The 7,841-nt window shown below is 34.0% G+C and overlaps 1 pseudogene; it reads right to left on the minus strand.

Annotated features, from left to right (window-relative positions):
- Positions 1 to 7,404: 7,404 nt before the first annotated feature.
- The window catches only part of LOC114040429, an 800-nt pseudogene continuing 363 nt past the window's right edge, over positions 7,405 to 7,841 (minus strand).

The raw sequence follows: 7,841 nt of genomic DNA on the forward strand, positions 1-7,841 counted from the left end.
ATTACGTATGCAACCACTAGCTTAAAGACAAAGGCTTTTGAATTACCAGTTATGCTCAGGAGCTGGCTGATGTACAAGGCTCACAGTAAACAGCATGTTCATTTCTAACTCAATATGCCAGCTGCTCTTGACTATTTCTCACACAGTTAGGGATCAGTCTATGAGGAATCTCCCCACATCTTGAGAGGAAGCATGTTGTCATGGAAAGAGCACTGGGCTGGGAGTCCAGAGAGACCTGGGTTCAAATCCTGTTGCCAACAACATATTGAATGTATACCTATAGGCAAATCCTTAAGCTCTAAGTCTCAGTTTTCTAGTTTGTAAAATAAGAATGTGGCACTATCCATAAAGATGTTTTTGTTGTGAAGATCAAATAAGTTAATGTATGTAAAAGTGATTTGTAAACTTTAAAAATGCTACATAAATGACAGCTATTATTATCATCTCAAGAGTAATAAATTAGGTGATAGACTATATTGGTTCATTGTAGGGCTGAACAACCTCCACAGAACAGAGTTAATCTCTGTCAGGCCCGCTTGTTACATAAAAGCCAAGTCTATAAGTCCATGAGAGAACCAAAGAGGATTTAAAGCTTTAGTGAGTTCCAAAGTCAAATCCATACTCAAACAGGTTTTTTTTAAATTTTTACTTTTGTTTAAAGAGTGAGTCTAACCAACTTGTCCAGGCTGGAAGTTCAGGGGCTACTCATGGCCTGACTTCACACTGATCATTATTGGAACTCTGATCTGGATCAGTTTGTCCCTCCTTAGACAACATGCTGGTCCCTCGCTTCTGGGGTCTCTGTATATTAATGCCAAACTTAGTGAGGCCATCCAATTGGCTTATCCCACTCCAGCTCAGAAATTCTGAGCCTAAGATATCTGCCACCTTAAGCTTCCCCAGTAGCAAGGATTACAGGTACGTATCACCACACTTGGTGAGAATATTTTTTACTAAACCCAAGAACATAGAATCCTATTCAACAAGAATTACTGGGAAGACTAGAAAACAGTTTGGCAGAAAATAGTTTTAGACCAACTTTATGCCATATACCAAAAATGACCTTCAAATTAGATTTTTATTCTAAAGGGGAAAGATTTCTTAAGAAAATCAGAGGGAGTCGTGATCATAAAAGATAAAATAGATAATCTGATTAGGTAAAATTAAGATGCTTTAGCATGATCAAAATTAATACTAGAACAAAAAGAGAAACTGTTGAATGGGGTGAAACCTTTGCATAAAATATATTTGATAAGATTATCATATCCAAATTGTATAGGAAATTGAGGCAAAAGTACAAGACCAAGAGTATTTTCCCAATAGTTAAGTGATGAAAAGAATCAAGAAGAAGATGTAAGCAATCAGTAACTTTGTGAAAAATGCTCCATATCACAAATAAGAAAAATGCCCATTAAATTAACTGAAATTTCACTGCATAATTTGTAAATTGGCAAAGATGACACAATAACAATAGCCAGCATTTATATAGCACTTTATGGTTTGTGAAGTGCTTTACAAATATTATGCCATTTGATCCTCACAACAACCTCAGTTTCCAGATAAGGAAACTGAGGCAGAGAGAAGTTAAGTAATTTATCCGAGGACACACAGCTTCTACATATCTGAGTCCAGATTTGAAACCATATCTTCCTGACTTCACATCTTGTAGTCCATCCACTGCACCCACTAAATACCAATATGTTAATGTTGGAGGGGGCTGTGGGAATACATCCATATTAATGCATTGTTAGTAAATCTATAAGTTGTTCCAGCTGTTATAGAAAACAATTTGGATGCATGGAAGAAAAGACATGAAACTGTTAATACCCAGTGGTCCAAAGATCATATTATTTGACATATACCTAAAAGAGTTAAAGATAGAAACAATATATATCAAAATATTTTTAGACTTCATTTTCAGGGGGCAGGGGAGGGTCTAAAATTAGAAACAAAGTGGGTAGGTATTCAGTAAGTGCTGCATTTTTGCAACCTATGGGGTTGAGTTGAACATTTTCTATTGATTTTGCATAATCTTCATTGATCCTTAAGAACATCCTTCAAATCATAGATAAGGATAATCCTTCTGTAATTTCTGGCATTTATTAGCATCACAAATCCCTGTATTTAAAAAAGAAAGTCCACACAATTCAGCCATTTCTGTAACATTTTTTGTCAACTTATTGTTGACTGGGTTCACGTAGATGTTGCCTGTGAAATGACATTTGATTCCACTCTTGGATCATAACCATTTCATTGGCTCTATCTAAAGATAAACCACTTTTACTTACATTAGACAAATCCAGTGGTTGATATCTGTTGACAGTCTTCACTACTGTTTTGTGAAATATATTTATTCCAAAAGTATTTATGTAACTTTTAAACCTGTTTATCCTATGCTCTGAGAACATCTGTCAATCAATTTCTTCTTTTTGTTGAAGTTTTAACTTTTTTATCACTGTCTTAGGATGGTAAACTCTGTATTTCATTTATATTGTTTGAGTTTTTGTTTAGACACTTTCTAAATCCATTGTGGTCTATTTTGCCATTAAAAATGTATACATTAAGCCTGATGTCATATGGGTGGTAATTGCTCTAAATGTGTTCTTTCTGTTAAGCTTTGACTTCAGGATGCCAGTCAGACTCAATATACTAAGCTTCAACTTTTTTTTTTTTTTTTTTTGGTGAAGCAATCAGGGTTAAGTGACTTGCCCAGGGTTACATAGCTAGTGTCAATTGTCTGAGGCCAGATTTGAACTCAGGTCCTCCTGACTCCAGGACTGGTGCTCTATCCACTTTACCACCTAGCTGCCCCTCACCTTTATTTTGATAGTCTTAAACTCAATGTGTCTTTCAAGGAGAAGAAGGCATTTTTAAGCATCACCTTCATTTATTGGTTCAATGAACTCTAACTTCAAGTTCAAAGCCTTCAGTCTTTCCTTCTCCTTAGCATACATTAAGAAGTTTTCACTTATCTAATCTAAATGACATTTTTGTCAATGGATAAAGATTCTGCAAGATGAAAAAGTTATTTAATGTGCCTGTGAGTATAGCCATATACACAGATATCATCTATGCACATCAAATGATTAATGTAGTATTTTGTTTTAGCTCTGCCTTCGACTTGAAAGTCATACTTAGTTTTATTCAGGAGTAATGATAATGCATTTGGAGCCAGGCAGAAATGAAAGCTTAACTATCTTCCCAGAAGATGCTATGTTTTGTATTTATTGTTTTCAACATTACTGTGTTGGTGGCATGTTTAAATAGAGAACTGTTTCCCATGTGGATATCTATGGATGTATACAGTGTTCCTTTTATGTTTGTATCTATTTTATACATTTGGAGGACATTCAATCCTAGGATTATAAATCAGTGCAGAGCTGAGTCAAATGTTTTGTGAAAATCTATAAAAGCTATATAAATTTTAGAGCACTTAAAGGTAGCTTGTTTTCAATAATCATTAATTCAGTAAGAAGTTGCTCTTTATACCTCTGAGACATTTTGGAGTATACTTTTTGCTCCTTATCAAAAGTTTGCTTTCTTAATGGTGTTGATAGTTTTTTAAGTGATATAACTGATAATTATTTTACATAAAGTACATAAATAGGTAATTGTCCTATATTTGAGAGGAAGGGAAAATAATAACATTCATTAAGTGCCTGGTGCCTACTTTTTGCCAGGAAATATGGTAGAAACATTACAAATATTATCTCCTTTGATCCTCAGAACAACCCTATGAGGGAGGTGCTATTATTATCACTATTTTAGAGTTGAGGAAACTGAGACAGAGGTTAAATGACTTGTCCAGGGTCACACAGTGAGTATCTGAGGCCATATTTGAACTTAGGGTGTCCTGATTACAGGTCTAATGCTCTAATCATTATTCACTTAAATGTGTCCAAAATAACAAGCACTTATTAAGTGTTTACTATATGCCAGGCACTATTCTAAGCATGTTATACATACTATCTCATTTGATAATGTAATAATATAAATTTCATAAAGGAGTCACTGGTGTTCTTATCTTTTGGCTGAAAGGTATATGATGTCTTCTAATTTTCCAGTTTTGCAGAGTATTTAGAGTTTCAGTTATCTTTCTTGCAATGACTATTCCATCTTTCTATGTTGCTTTTGGTCCAATTTGTGCTTGGTTTGTGTTGGATGTCTTGACCATACAGATCATCAGAAACTACTCGCATGCTTCTTTCTTTTGGGAGTTCTCTCTCCTGATTTCTTTGCTGCTCTAACCTCTGTAGTATAGTTTTTAATAGATAATGACTTGTTTACTTAATTCTTTGAGTTGTTTTGACTCCTTGTATTATTTTAATCTTTTGGTTTTTGCTTTTAATTATGGATTAATATTATCAAGAATTTCTAATATACTTTTGTTTTCTGGATTCTATTGTGAAAGTTACTTTGTTATTGCCTTTTTAAATTAATTTATTTATTTTTAGTTTTCAACAATTACTTCCATAAGCTTTTGAGTTTTAAATTTTCTCCCCTTCTCTCCTCACTTCCCTCCCCAAGACAGCATGCAATCTGATATAGGCTCTACATATACATTCTTATTAAACATATTTTCACATTAGTCATGTTGTAAAGAAGAATTAGAACCAATAGTAGGAACCACAAGAAAGAGGAAACGAAACAAAACAGAAGAAAAAAGAGCAAATAGTGTACTTTGATTTGCATTCCAACTCCATAGTTCAACCAAAAGATGTGGATAGCATTTTCTATCATGAGATTTTTGGAGATGTCTTAGATCCTTGCATTGCTGAGAAGAGCTAAGGCTATCAAAGTTAGTCAATGCAAAACATGGATGTTACTGCATACAACATTCTCCTGGTTCTGCTCACTTCACTCAGCATCAGTCCATACAAATCTTTCCAGGTTTTTCTTAAGTCAACCTGTTCATCATTTCTTATAGCACAATAATATTCCATTACATTCATATATGGTAACTTGTTCAGCCATTCCCCAGTTGATGGGCATCCTCTCAATTTCCAATTCTTTGCCACTACAGAAAGAGCTGCTATAAATATTTTTGTACATATAGGTCCTTTTCCCATTTTCGTGATCTCTTTGGGATACAGCCCCAGAAATGGTATTGTTGGGACAAATGGTATGCACATTTTTTATAGTCCTATGGGAATAGTTTGAAATTGCTCTCCAAAATGGTTGGATCAGTTCACAACTCCTCCAACAGTGCATTAGTGTTCCAATTTTCCCACATCTTCTCCAACATTTATCATTTTCCTGTTTTTTTTCATGTTAGCCAATCTGATAGGTGTGATGTGGTACCTCAGAGTTGTTTTGATTTGCATTTCTCTAATCAACAGTGATTTAGAGCATTTTTTCATATGACTGTAGATGGCTTTAATTTCTTCCTCTTAAAACTGCCTGTACATATCCTTTGACCATTTATCAACTGGGGGATGACTTGTATTCTTATAAATTTGACTTGGTTCTCTATATATTTTAGAAATGAGGCCCTTATCAGAGGTACTGGTTGTAAAAATTATTTCCCAGTTTTCTACTTCCCTCCTAATTTTGGTTGCATTGGCTTTGTTTGTGCAAAAACTTTTCAATTTAATGTAATCAAAATTATCCATTTTTCATTTCATAATGTTCTCTTTTTGGTCATAAATTCTTCTGTTCTCCAAAAGTCTGACAGGTAAATTATTCCTTGCTCTCCCAGTTTGCTTATACCATCAACCTTTATATCTAAATCATGAATCCATTTTGACTTTATTTTGGTATATGGTGTGAGATTTTGGCCTATGTCTAGTTTCTGCCATACTCTTTTCCAGTGAGTATCTGAGGCCATATTTGAACTTAGGGTGTCCTGATTACAGGTCTAATGCTCTAATCATTATTCACTTAAATGTGTCCAAAATAACAAGCACTTATTGTTTACTATATGCCAGGCACTATTCTAAGCATGTTATACATACTATCTCATTTGATAATGTAATAATATAAATTTCATAAAGGAGTCACTGGTGTTCTTATCTTTTGGCTGAAAGGTATATGATGTCTTCTAATTTTCCAGTTTTGCAGAGTATTTAGAGTTTCAGTTATCTTTCTTGTCCCAGTGGTTTTTATTAAATAGTGAGTTCTTATCTCAGAAGCTAGAGTCTTTGGGTTTATCAAACAGTAGATTACTATAGTCATTAACTACTGTGTCTTGCTTACCTAACCTATTCCACTGATTCACCACTCTATTTCTTAGCCAGTATCAAGTAGTTTTGATGATTGCTGCTTTATAATACAATTTAAGATCTGGAACAGCTAGGCCACCTTCCCTAGCATTTCTTTTCATTAGTTCCCTTGATAGTCTAGATCTTTTGCTCTTCCAAATGAATCTTCTTATTATTTTTTCTGGTTCTATAAAACAATTTTTGGTAGTTTGATTGTTATGGCACTGAATAAATTAACTTAGAATTGTCATTTTTATTATATTAGCTTGGTCTACCCATGAGCGACTGATGTTTTTCTAACTATTTAGATATTTTTGTTGCCTTTAATCAAGTAATATATTGGTTAATTTTCTACTTCATATTCCAGTTAAATATTGATGTAATCTTATAAGACCTTTCTACTAGTCTTCAATAGTCTTCTCACCTTGCTTCTTATGTTAAAATATTCAGTCTGTTTAGAAATATTCTTAGATAGCACCACTTTTCCTCAATCATCCTTACCATGGCAATGACCACAGCTTATATTGTTGCATACAGGTCCTGGTATGTTTTTATACTCTCTGTCAAATATTGTGGCAGGATGCATTTGTGATAGTTATAGCAGATTCCAACTTGTTTTGAATTACTCTGTTTTTGTATAGTTGGTTCTTAAGTTGGTTTTGTTACATCAAACTCAAAGAGGGCTTTTTTAAAATTTGCAGTAGTCCAGTTTATTTTTCATAGACCTATCAAAATGAGCTGGCATTACAGAATTGAAAATTGTTCAAAAACAAAGAGGGCTTTTTGAAATCCCATTCTAAGTATGCTCAACTCCTTTTCAAAGTCATGTAAGACATCAGCCATTCATTAACCAATAGATTTTGCCATCTATTTCATTACGTAATTAGCACTTTTAGACTTTGTGTTAACTAAATTTAAATTTTCAATGTCTTCTAGTTCTTCAGTTTTTCTCTAAGGAATTCCTCAATGCCTTTTCTTCCTTCTAATCTATGTAAATAACACCTCAATTTTCACTCTTTTTTGTGATCTGAGTTTAGGTATGAAGTTATTTTTTACAATTTCACTGAATTGATTTCCAATACATTGTTATATAACTTGGAGTTGAGGATATTATTGACAAAGTCAGTAAATCAAAAGTTACTACTCAAAAATCTTTATACACGAATAATTTTCTCTTTATATTGTAGAAGCATTTGCTTACATGCTAGATCTTCTGTATTATCACTTGAAATTTATATGCTAGCATTGCCAACACTTCAACTTTCAGGATACTTTTTATTCCCAGATTTGATAAACCACTTCTGATTAAGCCACATGTAAATGTTAAGTACGTAGGTACATGATCTAAGTGCTGTTTTCCTGCGAACATCTGAGTCAGGAGTCGAATTTGTTGTCTTAAAGCACATGGATGCCCCGATAATTTATCCTTAGATCATCAATTTGTTTCTTGAAAACAGCCATCCAAAAATCTTTGCAAATGAACTTCATAATATCTCATTCATCCTTGAACCTTGCAGTGTCCTTTGTAAATCTTTCTATCAATCCTTGTCCCACTCTAAAACCCATTTTCTCTAGTTTAGTAATGCGTCTTCCATTCTCCATCCCCCCCCCCCCCCCCCCCCCCCCCCCCCCCCCCCCCCC

The sequence above is a fragment of the Vombatus ursinus genome, unplaced genomic scaffold (genome assembly GCF_900497805.2).
Source record: "Vombatus ursinus unplaced genomic scaffold, bare-nosed wombat genome assembly UNPS02013119.1, whole genome shotgun sequence".
NCBI lineage: Eukaryota > Metazoa > Chordata > Mammalia > Diprotodontia > Vombatidae > Vombatus > Vombatus ursinus.